The sequence below is a fragment of the Bombyx mori genome, chromosome 24 (genome assembly GCF_030269925.1).
Source record: "Bombyx mori chromosome 24, ASM3026992v2".
NCBI lineage: Eukaryota > Metazoa > Arthropoda > Insecta > Lepidoptera > Bombycidae > Bombyx > Bombyx mori.
In genome coordinates this window covers 18,452,051-18,469,062 of record NC_085130.1, presented here as the reverse complement: position 1 = coordinate 18,469,062, position 17,012 = coordinate 18,452,051, and the positions used below count along the sequence as shown (strand labels likewise).

Below are 17,012 nucleotides of genomic sequence, written 5' to 3'. Positions count from 1 at the left end.
AAAAAGACTATAATGGATTTGTTGGAATCTGAAGGTTGCGTGTTCAAATCACGTCGAGGTCACCAGTGTGGACGACATACGACAAAGGGAAGATCTTCCACCGAGCGGGTGATATTGCTCGGTAGACTAGTAGACGGTCCGTATGTTGTTGTTCGGAACTTGTATATATGCGAGCTTATCTTGATAATGTCGTAAGCGAGATTCGGGCATTTGTCAAATATTTTGCGTTGTCTGATGGCTACCCGCCACAGATTCTTGTGTCCTCCCGTTTTTTTCGGGCCGGGGGTCGAACCTCCGACGAGGTCCCCGCGCCTAAGGGGGCGCGCGGGGTATATGGCACTTGACGATCTGCAGATATTGGGAGCAGACCGCGGGCCCAAGGATATTTTTAGGGCCCTACCGCACTAAACGACTCCCTTGCACCTTTACACTGGACGTACGATCTCCGCCCGGGGTCAGAACCCGGTCAGAGTAAGGGGGTTACCGCGATCAACCAGACTCGCGGCGCCACCCCGAGGACACCCGACCGACGGGCCATCGAGGCGATAGTCAACGACCAACGACACCGGCTTCCGCGACTTCTTGTGTTTATCCTAGCCTGACATACGCTGCCCAGACTTGGGTCTTTACTGAAAAAGTAAAGAACAAAACTGCATCATACCAACACGATGCAATGGAACGAAATATACTTAAACTACGAACAACACACAAACGATTTTTTTTTTTTTTTTTTTCCTACCTAAGCTGATAGCCTTGAGAGGCTATTTCAGCGTAACCTTAACTAGTAAGTGAGCTCACCGGGCTCAAACCTGACGACGATGCTAACACGAACCCTAGCAAGAGCCGTGCTTCGCAGAATCTACCACCGGATCGGAAACGCGACTCACTGAGAATATCCGGCGAGAAACTCAGTGGGCTGTGTCTGAGAGTTAATTTATTCGTCGAGCCCTTCGTCGCAAGTGACGGGTTCGACGAGAACGGTGACCGGTGCTTGAAGTACCTAAAAACACCGTTAGTGGATCGGGAGGACACACAAACGAAGAAACACAGCTGTCAACAAGAAAACTAAATTAACTGATGCCCTTCGTTTTAGTTTGAAACACTTCCACTTGGGAACTGCGCAGGATATTTATCCAGATATAAGGACGAAAGATGGACTTAGCGAACTACTGAATGGTTGGACCCAAAAGGCAATCGAAGTGTGGGGAGACAGAAAAGAAAAGATGACTCGATGATATAATAAAGACGGCCGGAATAAGTTGGATGCAATTGGCTAAAGATAGGGAAAAGTGGAAAAGGATGGAAGAGGCTTTTACCCAAGAAGGGACCATATAACAAAGGATAAGAAGAAATACCTTATTTATAATTTGATATTTGTTTGCATTGTTAAGTGGAAATAAAACTATAATCATAAATCCCTCCTATAACACGGTAGATACGTTCCTACCAAGTCCCGTGTTGTACAAAACTGTGTTATATGAGACTAGGAGCCACTACAAAAAAGAGTAATTTTTCTAAAAGAAACATCTCTACTATGCCTGTGTGTATTTTTGTTTACCTATTTATTATACGCAAAAAATAAGCAGTACATTTTCTGTTATTCCCATATATAGTGTGCTCATAATGCTTAATGTGATTTTTTAAATTATTTTTAAAACAAAAATCTCGTTATCGTGTTGTAAAAGTACCGCGTTATATAAGAGGGTTTTGGGGAATTTTTCTTTTCTTTTTTTTTATTGCTTAGATGGGCGGACGAGCTCACAGCCTACCTGCTGCTGGAGCCCATAGACACCTACGACGTAAACGCCGCCTCCTGCCTCCAGATATAAGTTTTAAGATCTCAGTATAATTACAACGGCTGCCCTACCCTTCAAACCGAAACGCATTACTGCTTCACGGCAGAAATAGGCAGGGCGGTGGTACCTATCCGCGCGGACTCACAAGAGGTTCCTACCACCAGTTAGAGTGGAATCGTGTTGTAAAATACTGCGTGATAGGAGGATATATTACCTACCTGTATTTCCGCAGCAATGCAATCGTGCGATTCGGTTTGGAGAATGGACCAATAGCCCAGTGGTCGGCAACCTTGTCAACCAAATGAGCCTAATATAGCACCAAACATACTGTGAGGTTTATTGGGAGATGAAGTGAGGAGGAGGCGTGTGCGTTGGTTGTTTGTTGCGTGTTGTCCTCCATAAACCTCATCGGAGCGGTCAATAAAACATTACTTATAATTACATGTTTATTCGCGTCAGCGACCGCGGTGGATCGCTGCACGTTGACCACTGACTGACTAACGTATGCTGCTCATTACTATATGCACAATAAATGCATAGTAAGCTAAGCGGGGCGGTGTATCATTCCCCTACAATACCATAGCGGGTCAAATGACCCATTTTGAAGTTTTGCATTGAAAATGCACGATCATCTTTTTGTTTTGGCACATTTGATTTCATGACTTTTTTATACCAATTAATCTACAGTTATACTTTTTTTGGTTGTTATGTTTGGTTTATTTTGAGTAATACTTGTCGTATACCCGCTTCTTCTTTTTCTCCACCTTATCCCACTAGGTGGGGTCGGCACAACAATTTTTTTTCTTCCATTCTCTTCTATCAGCCGTCATCTCAACGCTCACTCTTCTCTCTCTCATATCGTAATTCGCACACTCCATCCATGTCGTCTTCGGTCGACCTCTTCCCCCTCTACCTTGGACTACTATGGTAGAATGGCGCTGTTGTAAAAATAGGTACCAGTGTTGGTATGATTAGTGTTAAACATCATCATCATCACAGTTTCCCACAACACGGGATTTGGTAGGAACGCATCTACCGTGCTATAGAAGGGTTACCGGTATATTTCTGTCCGAAATCCAGGATGCTAACGTGTTTGCCGATCGTTGGGGAATACTTTTGTCTAAAATTATATTATTTTTAGCATAATAATAATCTATCTATATATATCAAACTGAATTGCTGTTCATTAGTCTCGCTAAAACTCGAGAACGGCTGGACCGATTTGTGCTAATTTTGGTCTTGAAATATTTGTGGAAGTCCAGAGAAGGTTTAAAAGGTAGATAAATATTAAAATGCTCGGAATTAAATAAAAATAACAATTTTGTTTTTCCTTTGATGTGTCCCCCGTCGGACGGATTCATTTTCTTTATTTTATACAACAGTTTAGGTCTTTAATTTATCGATTGAGGCACTACGAAGTCTGCCAGGTCTCAGCTAGTACTTAATAATTTTAATAATGTTTTTTTTTTGTTAACGAGTTAGGCCTAGGCCGCACTACGGTGAAACCGCAGCGGTTAATAACCGTGTGAGCTTATGAAACACGAAAACGAATACAAGCGGCCGCACTTGCGGTTTTTTCCCGCGACTGATTTTAAAACCGCGAAATGTTACAAAATTGTCGCGGAAAAAAACCGCAAGAAAATTTGTAATCCATAGAACTAGGTAGCCGTGCACGCACTATGCGTAACCGCGGGCGGTTTTTTTGAAATGACAAATACATTTGCGAATCTTTGTTTCCATGAAACTGGCTGCTGACATCCGATAGTAATTGAAAAAAATCTCTAGGGGCTTTCTTAAATTTCGATATTTCTTATAAAAGAAACCTTTCTCAAATCTACGGCTAGAAAGTGGATAGACCCAATATTTGTAAAATTTTCGTTGTCTTTTTATCTATTTCTTAGTACCAGAGCCACACTGCTACTGCTCTTTTGAAATTTATTCATCTTCCAACTGTGAAAATCGCGGGCGAATTCGCAGTTAATAATTGTAGTGTGTGCGTATTAAGCGGTTTCGCGGTTACAGCGGTTAACCGCTCCCGGGAAAAAACCGTAGTGCGGCCTAGGCCTTAGGCGTTTTGGTGCAAACTGTAAGCCTGACTTTGTATTGAATTGAATAAATAAATAAATAAAATAAATAGTCAAGAAGGAGGTGCCTACCTACAGAGCAATACTAACACGAGACTAGCGCCAAATATAAAAAAAAATCGTCAAATCCCGAAACTCATTTAATATACTAATCAAAAAAAAAGCCAGACCTGTTTTATTAACACGAACCAAATATCGACCCAGTCTAGATTTAGACGATCGCTCCATCTACATTAAAATAAACAAATACGAACCCTAATTCGTACGCGTTAAGGTTGAAACATGGCGCACAATGATGGCGTTTTGTGTCGGGCTCTAGGGCCGCCGCGAGTTCTCGGTAACGTCGGCCGACGTATTTCCGGGAATCACGTCATCGGACCGCCATTTTGATTGCGTAACGTCCGCTCGTTAATTTCAAGGGTTGAGTTTTGTTGTGAGTGTTGTGACAAGCTATTTTTTTTTTTTCAATTATTTCAAACGTAATAGCTAAGGCTAGCAAGAGCAGTGCTTCGCAGAATCTAACACCGGATCGTAAACGCGACCCACTGAGAAGATCCAGCGAGAAACTCAGTGGGCTGTGTCTATGGGTTAATTCACTCGTTGAGTCGATGCTTGAGGTACCTAAAAGCACGGTTAATGGATCGGAAGGATCCGTAATGACGTGTTTAGGGCGACGTCGACTGTTTACCATTCGATCTACAGGATCGGGTATCACGCAATAAGTTTGAGCGTGACCAGTTTGATCAATGTCCTCGCCATTTTATATACTCATTTTTAATTTAAATGTAGTTCGGCTAACGCGTCCTAAAGTACATACTTGGAGATTGCGGGAGTCCATTGACCAAATCGCAGTATCGATCTGTTATACGGGACTTTGAAAGACCCTTTTTAAAAAAGATTTTATTGACTTAGCGGTAGGCACTAGGCAGCGGCTTCGCTCTGCCTCTGGCGTTGCTGAAGTCCATGGGCGACGGTAACCACTCACAATCAGGTGGGCTGTATGCTCGTCTGTCTACTAGGGCTATGAAAAAAAAAAGAAGCAAAGACTTAGAGGATATAAAAGATTTTACTTAGAAAGAGTGTGGCTCATAGTAACGACGCAGAGTGACTGATTGCGAGCCAAGGGAGCTCCAGTATATATTAGGCCGGAAAGCGCTGATAGAGGCACTTTCGGTCTTAGGTAAATTAATTAATATACCAGACAATATTATAACAGATTGTCTGCTTTGCGCCAGATATAGTAGACGCCCCTAACCTACCTACCTACCTACCCTACCTAGTCAAAATTACTCAAAATACCGCCTACAACCCAATCCAAAAAAAGAACTGTTTTATACCCGTGTTCTCAGAGAGACATTTTCCCGGTATAAATAAAGAATGAGCCACTGATCTATTTATAGAAACACGAACAAACAAACAGCCTGTCGTATTTGTTGTAGCAGATAAACCTGACATTGTCCGAGTCATGTCAACTACCATGATAAAATGAGTGATGGCGCGGAGTTAGTGGCGCCATCTATCGAACGGGGGTGCAAAGGCAGCCTGGCGGAACTCCTGACAATCACCACGAGAGGCGCCCGTGTCTAGATGGCAATCATCTTCGATTTCCCAGCATGGAAGCTTCCCGAACTAGTTTTAGAGCTCGAAGGTGTCGAAGGGTTCGTTGAAAAAACTAGCCCATACATCACCATAGCTCACTGAGTGTTTCGCCGGTGGTAGATTCAACGGAGCACTGCTCTTGCTAGGGCCAGTGTTAGCAAGCTCTCTCAGGTTGAGCCCGTGAGATCCTATGAACCTACTTATTCGCCCGGCGAATCTAGTATGAAAAAAAACAAAGAATGAAGAATGAGTCACGTCATTTTCTAATACAATGCTAAGCAATAACAAGATTCTCTTGAAGTTTTTCACTATTAGACTGACATATTTAAACTCAACTTTGACGAGTGAATCAAAATACCACATTTCAATAGTATCGGGGCCAGTTTTTTTTATTTATTTTTTACGTTAGTTACCTCATAAGTTTTGACTGGGTGAAGCGAAGTATGGAGGGTAGAAGTAAAGAACGCCATCTTGTGTATAGGGGACAAGTTGAAAAAGTTTCCGTCTGTAAGCAGCTAGTTGTTGTTGGAAGACTCACCGAAAGAGCGCTAGTGTAGGAAGTGGAAATTTTATGAATATAGCAGTTTTAAACAGAGCGAAGTGTGCTAGATTGAAAAATTTAATAATTTCCACCTGCTACTGTGGCGCCGCCATCTTAATTGGTTCCCATTCTGAGATGGTGCTCCTTACTTTTACGCTCCATAATGCGAAGATGCTCGAGATATTCCGATCATGAACATCAGCTGAAAATTATTGGTGGTACGACGTATTGTGCGACCGCGCGGGTAGGTACCCCAATCCTGTTTTATTTTTGGCTTGACGCAGTTCCGGTTCGAAGGGTGGGACACGCTTTACAATCGCGGAATCGACCTCACGTCTCAAGGCCTTCACGTAGTGATGTTCGCTTAGTATTGGATCGACTATATTTTTATTTTATTTAAGTCGGATAGAGCTCCTGCCGATCATCACCTGGGTCCTCGTGATCAGTCATTTGTAGGTTAAACTCGAAATAAGAACACAAATAATTGCTGACTAGAAAGGCGGTGATCTCAGAGATGCGTTCGACGCAATGGTGGCTTCAAAGAGAATACCTTCTTACTCAAATGACTGTCTAGTGTCTAGTCATCCCACCGTCGTAGACTAACTCTCAAAATGTCACACGTCATCCACATATTAACTGACACTTGCCATACGTCATTGTCTATTGGACGAGTCAACAACAAGTCTACCCATAAACAATTACGATCGCAGCGCCATCTCCGATTCCATCCAGAGAATTAACCTGTCTTTTCCAGTCTAATAAATCAAAGCTATTTCCACTGATGCTCCGACATATAAATATAGCTTAGGCAGAGCTGGGTCTATAATGCTTATTCTTCGTACAGTGGGCGTCGTTGGAAACGAAACACAGTATTAATTCACTCAGTTATATTGTAGTGTCTAATGATTCACAACCTTTAGGTACAACAGGTAGGTACGTGTACAGGAACAAGCAATGGTTCAAATTCGACCGCTCTAGCCGACTGCCCCGCGCTAAGTGTTGGTCGTGTGCTCCGCTCGGCCGGTGAATAGTTGACCCACCGAACGCCGACAGACGGCGCTTGCGTCCCGTATCTCGTATTGGCTGCAGCGGTCACGTGTTGATTGCGAAAAATAAATGTAATATCTCGAGGCAGTGCTGCCAACTCTACCCAATTTTCGGTAGATCTACCAACTTTTAGTGTCGTAATCAAACCTACCCCTTTGTAGCAAAAATCTACCAACTTTTGAAGTTTTCAAAAAGTTCAAATCAAACCTCCATGAAGATAATATTGAAACTATTTTTTTTTTTTTTTCGTAATCTTTTCAATTAACTCTATATTTCTATTGATATTTTGAATATTAGCGGCCTGTAATTCTGATTTATCATTGGATTTCTAATAAAAATAGTTCAAATTAACGGTAGGCAGCGGCTTGGCTCTGCCCCTGGCATTGCTGACGTCCATGAGCGACGGTAACCACTCACCATCAGGTGGGCCGTATGCTCGTCTGCCTACACAGCAATAAAAAAAAAATTAAAAAAATATGTCTTATCCAATCGATAAGTAAATTAAGGATGCCAGATTCTTAATGGAGGGTCTCTAAAAGACTTGAAAAGTATGGGTGGTAGATCTACCAACTTTTCATAATAGGGTTTGTTGGAAACTACCAACTTGTAGAACCCTATCTCCCACCTTGACGAATTTCGAGTTGGCAACGCTGTCTCGAGGTCTTCTCATCATCATTGTACAAGTGCGCATCGTTCATTAGGCTTGTCCGTTAGTCCAACAATTTTGTTTTTATTGGCGTAAATGATGTAATAAGTAATGTTCGTCCAAGGTCGAATGAAGTCACATCGCACTCAGACCGGTCTAGATTAAAGACGAGGTGATATTGTGTTGAATTGAATGAAAGAATAATTGTAAATAGACATGCTCTAAAAAAACCGACTTCAAATATAAAAAAATTTTATTCCAAAACAAATTAATATACACTAAAAAACATTGATCATCGAAATCGGTCGGCGTGATATTGAGTTATTGAGTTATTCATCTATTTGTCGCGCACGTACTTAATGCAAAATAAAATTATATGTTTTTCTCATTGATACCATTATCAGAACTGGACTAAATTGAAGTGAGACCACACGGGAATCCTCAGCTTTCTAATAAAAAAAAAAGAATCATCAAGATCGATCAAACAGTTCTCATTGTAATTTGACATTGACATTAATCAAGCGATGACATAACTCTCGCGCCACGACAATTGCGACAAATACGTAAAACCACAGACTCTATAAAACTTGACTTTGGCGAAATCAAAAAGGACCGCCATTATAAAAGAAAATAAAATGCAACTTAAAGACTCCCGCGTTTTAGCCGATCCTGCTGTATTTTTTAGTAGCCAATCACATAATTACATAAATGGGTTTCGTTGACCACAATTAACAATTATTAATGAGCAATAAATGTAATAAAACATTAAAGATAAATTATCTATCTATGTATTAAATGTCGAAAAACTAATGATTCGTGCTCATTTTAATAGTATCAAATCTATACATATAAATAAAATTGGAGTGTCTGTTTGTAATGTTGAAATAACCGCTTTTTACTACATGCATATGAATATATATATACACTGTTTTTTTTTTTACCATTTTTGTCTCTCTGTCTTTCTGTCTGTCTGTTTGTTCCGGCTAATCTCTGGAACGGCTGGACCGATTTTGATGAGACTTTCACTGATAGGTAGCTGACGATATAAGGAGTAACTTAGGCTTTTTTTAGACTAGCTTCGCCTCGCGGCTTCACCCGTGGTACGTCAATAACCGCGGGTAACATCGCGGGACTCAGCTATCAATAATAAATTTTAAAGTTTCCGAAGCGAAGCGAGGGCGAGTCGGTAGTTAGAAAAAAAAAAAATTAAGTAACAATCCAAAGGTTCAAATGTGTTTTCGGGCAGCCATTCGTCGAACATGTCAGACCGTGAATAGGCCGGCTTTAAATGATCGCGCTTTTCCGGTACGAACCCCAATTGGACTCGTCCTGCGTAACGTTACTTCCGGAATCTTCGCAACGGCGGCAGCGCAACGTAAATATTGCACATCGACCTTTAGAAAGAGACAATCGCTTAATGTCACATTCGTAGAGCGCCATCTCTCTCGCACACTACCTACGTGACCATTGCCAGTCGTTGTTGAAATGCGGTAGTCTTCTTTGTCTCCATCTTATCACACTAAGTGGGGTCGGCACAGCTAATCTTTCTCTTCCATTCTCTTCTATCAGCCGTCATCTCAACACTCACTCATCTCTCTCTCTCTCTCATATCGTCATTCACACACTCCATCAATGTCTTCTTCGGTCGACCTCTTCTGTGCTGGGTTTTGTTTAGAACTAATGACCGTTATTTTTATTGTGTATACTTTTCTATACTAATATTATAAAGAGGAAAGATTTCTTTGTTTGTTTGTATTGAATACGAGGGCTGCACTAAAAGTATCTGGAATGGAATATTTCCACTGTTCCTGTCATATTCAAATGTTTTAAATTGAAAACTCCTTGGTTTTAAAAATCGAATACCATTTATTTATTTAAAAAAAGATTCGCGGTCTTGTCACGAGGTTTTGTCAAACTTGTTTAGTCGTTGAGAAAATGGAATTGACTCGAGAAAATTCAAGAGCAATGATTTATTATGACTTTCGAAGTGGTTTAACACAAAAACAGTGTGTTGACCGGATCATTTCTGCATTTGGTGATGAAGCCCCATCCAAAACCACAATTTATCGCTGGTTTGCTGAGTTTCAACGTGGACGCGTCAAGCTCAGTCACCCAAGAAAACGTTGATGCTGTGCGTAAGCTGATTGAGGAAGATCGACATGTGACATACCGCGAAATTCAGGCCACTTTAGACATTGGCATGAGTCAAATACAAATAATCTTGCATGAACAATTAGGTGTAAAAAAGTTGTTTTCCCGATGGATACCGCATTCGCTCTGTGAAGAGCAAAAAGCGGCTCGCGTTACTTGGTGCGTCAGAACTCTCGAAAGATTCCTCGCAGGATCCTCAAATGCTGTATACAACATTGTATCAGGTGACGAATCCTGGATATACGCGTACGAACCCGAAACAAAAAACCAGTCACGAGTTTGGGTGTTCGAAAATTAGTTAAAGCCAACAAAAATTGTTCGTTCACGGAGTGTTGCAAAAAAAATGGTGGCCACTTTGTCTCCAAAACCGGCCATGTTACGACTATTCCTCTTGAGGGACAAAGAACGGTTAATGCAGAATGGTATGCTAGCATTTGTTTGCCACAGGTCGTTTCTGAACTCCGTAAAAAGAACTGCAACCGCCGCATCATCCTCCATCACGACAATGAGTTCTCACACCGCGCACAGAACAAAAGAGTTTTTAGAGCAAGAAAACATAGAATTATTATACCATCCGCCGTACAGCCCCGACCTAAGCCCTAATGATTTCTATACTTTCCCTAAAATAAAGAATAAATTGCGTGGACAAAGATTTTCATCACCTGAAGAAGCAGTGGACGCCTACAAAACGGCCATTTTGGAGACCCCAACTTCCGAATGGAATGGTTGCTTCAATGATTGGTTCCATCGTATGGAAAAATGTGTCAAATTTCGCGGAGAATACTTCGAAAAGCAATAAATACATTTTTAAATAGTAATGTTGTGTCACTTCGTTAATTCCCGAAATTTTCAGTGCCGCCTATGTAGGCTCCGAAACTACTGAACCGATTTGAAAAATTCTTTCACTGTTTGGAAGCTACACTATTCCTGAGTGACACAGGCCATAATCATTTTTGAAAAAAAAAATTGGATCCTTACTAAAACTCTAATAACACCCAAGGTGTAAAAAAAATACCTAAAATATTCTTTACATCGCGTGCCCTGCGAAAACTATTGATGATAGAATAAAATAATGTGCTACGACTTTGTAGAACACATTATTATTTACAAAAAGTGTCGCAACAGCTTATGTCTAACTATTATAGTATTGTATATACTAGTACTGTAATTTACTGGTGGTAGGACCTTTTCTGAGTCCGCGCGGGTAGGTACCACCGCCCTGCTTATTTCTCCCGTGAAGCAGTAATGCGTTTCGGTTTAAAGGGCGGGGCAGCCGTTGTAACTATACTTGAGACCTTAGAACTTATATCTCAAGGTGCGTGGCGCATTTACGTTGTAGATGTCTATGGGCTCCAATAACCACTTGACACCAGGAGGACCGTGAGCATGTCCACCGATCTATGCAATGAAAATAATCTAGCGCTTATTACTGCAGATGTTTCGAAGACTCCATGTCGTCAACGACTGAAGTATCATTGTCATTTGTTTTTTATTGTTCTTAACTATTCACTGGAAGCCCATTGGGTTATTCTAGCTACTGGCCCGGACTGGTAGGCGAGCTCACGGGCTCAACCTGAGAGAGTTTGCTAACACTGGCCCTAGCAAGAGCAGTGCTTCGCTGAATCTACCACCGGAATCGTGACCCAACGAGAAGATCCAGCGAGAAACTCATTAGGCTAATTTGATTTGTAACTATACTGAGACCTTAGAACTTATATCTCAAGGTGGGTGGCGCATTTACGTTGTAGATGTCTATGCGCTCCACTAACCATCTAAGCAATAAAAAAAAACCGTCTCCGAGAAGCATAACTAATACTGTTTTAAACAGTATACATATTTGGCAACCCTACCCCCAAGCCCCAATCGAAAACGCCCATAAATCCACAATTTATGCCTCTACCCTCATATCAAAACAACGCTATAAAATCAAATAAAAAGTACTCAGACGGTCTCCGACCCCCCTGGCGGCGCGACGTCGACGCGTCGGGCGGAAAATGGGTGGTCACCCCCCCCCAACGCCCCTCCATGCTTCATGCAATTAATATACGAATATACGAAGGTGGTAGATTGAGTCGAATCAAAATTACAATTGACTTCGAAGGGTAACTAACAATTTAAAGTTACAAATAACAGGGAACATCGCTTAAGGCAATCTCATTTTGAGCACGCACGAATGAGGACCACTTTTTTCCTACCTAAGCTGATAGCCTTGACTTGGCTTTTTCAGCGTAACCGTAACTAGTAGGTGAGCTTACGGGGCTCAAAACCGAGTGATGCTAACACGGACCCTAGCAAGAGCAGTGCTTCGCAGAATCTACCACCGGATCCGAAACGCGACCCACTGAGAAGATCCGGCGAGAAACTCAGTGGGCTGTGTCTATGAGTCTTTTCTACTGACCCGGAGACGACTTCCATGAACTTCTAGATTAGTAAAATAAGGGTCTAGATTAATAAAATAAGGCTCCCAGTCGAAATCTTGGTAGAAGTTAGCGTCCTTTTTCTCTCGAAGCCCTTTTCTTCAGATTGCTACAATTTCCGTTCCAATGAACACTTCTTTTCTTATCATTATAAAATATTAATAAAATAATATTCGATTAAAAAAAAACCTCAAACAGCTGATCATTTCGTGGTACGTCAAAAAAAAAGCTTGAAAAGTCAGTTGGACGCACATTGGACAAAAAATTTAAACTTACTTGTCAAGCAAGACCTGGGTTAGTAATCCGGTAGCACGAGTCCTTCAGGAGTCATGCACGGTCCTGTAACAAAACGCACAAAACGTCAGAAGGTCTAAAGCAGCGTTCGGGGAACCGGGGTAAATTACCCCAAATGGGGTAAAATGAAATTTTGGGGGAGGGGTAAAAATGAAACTTTTGTGAGTAAAAAGTATATATTGAAGTGAAACTCTTTAGAATCGTTGCGATTTCAAATTATCATGGAGGCTATAATATGAAAGATGCTAAAAAGAAGCGATTTCGTTATTTTTTGTTCCTCGCCATAGGTTAATATCAACTTACACAAAAATATTTTGGGGTAATAATAATAATAATAAACATTTATTCCAAACACAAATTAAGTACAAAAAATTAATAAAAAAGATAACAAAAATAACGAGGCTTGGAAACGGTTACCGGCTCAGCAATGCCTAACAGTAACGAAGCAATCGGTACTGCGGCTCTGATCTTCCGCCGGCACCTGCGGAGTGACGCGCACACCAGCATCAGACCGACCAATACACAACATTGTAAAATATATTAAAAAATAAAAAGAACATGAATAATAAAATTAAAAAAAACAGTTATGAAAAGGACAACAAAATGACATTATTAAATTAAATAAATAAAAATTGCAGTTGCTTTTCGCATTAAAAATGTACAAATTCCAAAAATATTCGATATTGAGTTATAATATGCGGAATCATTTATTGGTATGACCAGTATTTTTCTCATAAATACTGTCAAAAAGCGTAGTTTAGCTTTAGTTATTTAGTAGTTTAGTTTTATTATTTACTGGTGGTAGGACCTCTCGTAAGTCCGCGCGGGTAGGTACCACCGCCCCGCCTTAATGCGTTTCGGTTTGAAGGGTGGGGCAGCCGTTGTAACTATACTGAGACCTTAGAACTTATATCTCAAGGTGGGTGGCGCATTTACGTTGTAGATGTCTATGGGCTCCGGTAATTTTTTTTTTATTGCCCTTGTAGGCAGACGAGCATACGGCCCACCTGATGGAGAGTGGTTACCGTCGCCCATGGACTTCAGCAATTCCAGGGGCAGAACCAAGCCGCTGCCTACCGCTTAATACTCTCCACAAGCCTCGTTTGAAGAAGGACATGTCATAGCGCTCGGAAAACACCGTGGAGTACTTAACATCCGTAACCGTAAACTACTTAACTTCAGGTGGGCTGTGAGCTCGTCCATACACATAAGCAATAAAAAGTTTGTTTTTTTAAAAGGCCCCCTTCCCACGCCTGCCACTGAATCGCGAGCACGTGTCCCCCATTCAATTTTCCGCGACGCTACTTAAGCACACAACCACGGTCGAACCCTGATGCATTCATTCGATCGCTACGCATCACTAAGCAGCCACAAAGCTGGGTCAGTGACGTCACCCATCCCGATCTCATCTAGAGCGCGACCGATGAGGTGCACGCGTAAAAATAGCAAATGAGACGCAGCCTCAATTGAGGTTTTTGTCGCCGCTACCTATTATTGTGTTTAAAAACAAAATCAATTTTGTTGTCCATTAAAATGATTCAAAGGTTTTTACGTGGGCCGGGCGTTCGAACGTAAATTGATTTTTTTAATATCACTCACTCACTATTGCAGCAAAAATAAAGCCTACGGAGAATTAAAAAACAAAACCTAATTTATGAATCACGAAAAAAAGGCCACACCAATGTACATATTTAAAAATGTCTGGAAGGACACATTTACTGGTGGTAGGACCTCTTGTGAGTCCGCACGGGTAGGTACCACCGCCCCGCCTATTTCTGCCGTAAAGCAGTAATGCGTGTCGGTTTGAAGGGTGGGGTAGCCGTTGTAGCTATACTGAGACCTTAGAACATATATCTCAAGGTGGGTGGCGCATTTACGTTGTAGATGTCTATGGACTCCAGTAACCATTTAGCACCAGGTGGGCTGTGAGCTCGTCCACCCATCTAAGCAATAAAAAAACATGAATGTACATATTTAAAAATGTCTTGACCGTAATGTGGATATCTTGCTATATGCATATTTTCGCTAATAATGTCTACGGCGTGTTGTATTTTTCTTTCCTATCTATTCTCTGTTGGCCTAAGAGGCTATTACAGCTTAGTAGTAGTAGGCGAGCTCAGGGGCTCAACCTGAGAGAATTTGCTAACTTTGACCCTAGCAAAAGTAGTGCTTCGTAGAATCTACCACCGGATCGGAATCGCGACCAATTGAGAAGATCCGGCGCGAAACTCAGTGGGCTGATTCGCTAACAATGACTATGGAGTGTTGTGTTTTTTTCTTCCTATCTATTCGCTGTTGATCTAAGAGGCCGTTCCAGCCACGCGCGGAAGGGTTAGGTGAGCTCACGGGCTCAACCTGAGAATTTGCTAACATTGTCCCTAGCAAAAGTAGTGCTTCGCAGAATCTACCACCGGATCGGAATCGCGACCCATTGAAAAGATCCGGCGAGAAACACAGTGGGCTGTGTCTGCGGGTTGATTCACTCGTCGAGCCCGTCGTTTGCAAAAACACAAAGCGCTAATATATAATATAGTACTACAAACCACAAAAGAAGTTTCACTTCTTTCACGTGGACCAAGTTGCAGGCGCACCATTTTTTTTAAATCACTCGCGCGTCACCTGTGAGTTAGTTGTATACATCGACTTGACTGTGACCCTATCATTGCTCATGCACAGGAGCACCGGTGAGCACTCATTATGGGTGTCTGTCTACAAAGCAAATGAGAAATACATATATCGAGGCGTCGTAAGGTCAGTCTGTCGCATGTCATTGTGGATTCGTGTACACGTCAGCACAGAGAACCTTGGTGGGCGTTTTACTTTATTATTATTGCTTAGATGTGTGGACGAGCTCACAGCCTACCTGGTGTTAAGTGGTTGCCGGAGCCCATAGATATCTACAACGTAAATGCCGCCACCCAGCTTGAGCTATAAGTTCTACTACTTAAACAACGAGAGCTCAGTCGGTATCTAAGAGTTCTCCTAGATGAAATTACAAATCGCCTCCCAAGCCTCTACCCAACGCCCCCGTTTTTTTTCTGGGTCTCTTACCGCCTGTAGCGCCCACAAGGGGCGTTATCGCCCACTTTGAAAAAGGCTGGTTTAGAATCTTATTCAATCATACAATAATAGTTTATTGTGTGTGTGAAATACGTCCATATAAACGTGATTGAATCATTTCCTAACATTCGTATGTATTGAAAATTCGTGATATCGGATAGTCGCTGACAATGTCCGTTGTGGCCTGTGATTTTGCGATGTGACAACGCTTGTGCGAACGCTTCCACGCCGCCGCCCACCGGCAGATAATCGAAGTTCCAATTATATTGGATATCGGTTAATTAGTCTCACAAATCGGACGATTAGTGTTACCAGTCCTTGGCTTATAATAACTACCGCCATTTGTGTGATTGTCGTGTGAATATGAATTATAGCAAGTGCTTGGCCTCAAGATACCACTCTGAGAAGGCGGCACGACATGAGAACCCTCTTGTCGCGGCCGCTGGAAACTACATAGCCGATTCTGTAGACCGAATGGTAAACAGTCGACGTCGCCCAAAACACATCAATACGGACCTTCCCGACCCATTAACGGTGCTTTTAGGTACTTCAAGCACCGGTCACCGTCCTCGCTTGCGACGAAGGGCTCGGCGAGTGAATTAACCCACAGACACAGCCCACTGAGTTTCTCGCCGGATCTTCTCAGTGGGTCGCGTTTCCGACCCGGTGGTAATTCTGCGAAGTACTGCTCTTGCTAGGTTTAGTGTTAGCATCACTCCGGTTTGAGCTCCGTGAACTCACCTACTCGTTGTGTGAATCTAATATAGCCCCTCGAAGTTAATAGAATAAGTAGGAAAAAAAAGGTTTGTCCTTTCCCCCTCTACGGTCGAGTGGTTCGCGAGACGCACTATCTATTCTCTCACTCTCGCTCTTCCTAAATTGTATCTTTTCTCTCTAGCCGCAACGAATCTGTCGCGAGATAAATTTTACTCTCAACGCGCCTAAAGAAGTTTCAAAATGATCTATATATTCCATGCATCCTTCCGCCTCTCGCCGGATCTTCTCAGTGGGTCGCAATTCCGAGCCGGTGGTAGATTTAGGAAAGCACTGTTTTTGCTGGGACAGATGTTAGCAAATTCTCTCAGGTTGAGTCCTGTGAGCTCGTCCACCATTCAAACTGAAGCCAGAAGCGAAGCTACTGTCAAACAAATAAGACTATACACACACCAAACATAAAAATGTTACACATTCAAACTGCAAAAGATAAATGCTATGAACATTACAATTACCCGTGAGACTATTTCGACATATTATGGTCAAGGTTGTCAGAACAAACGTAGCATCAATTGGTACAACGATTTGTAACAACAATGAGGTAATTCGCGCGATGAATTAAATCTCCAACAGCGGAGTTGGAGCGCTTATGCGAACCCCAAC

The 17,012-nt window shown here is 42.0% G+C and overlaps 1 protein-coding gene across 21 annotated transcripts in view; it reads right to left on the bottom strand.

The window, feature by feature from the left end:
• LOC101740817 (protein hu-li tai shao) overlaps positions 1–17,012 on the bottom strand; it is an 89,801-nt gene that overhangs the window by 46,431 nt on the left and 26,358 nt on the right. For all 21 annotated transcript variants that reach the window (XM_038019930.2, XM_062675946.1, XM_038019919.2 and 18 more), the window contains exon 2: positions 12,558–12,620. The gene's annotated coding sequence lies outside the window, so the exon portion shown is untranslated. The remainder of the gene's footprint in view (positions 1–12,557; positions 12,621–17,012) is intronic.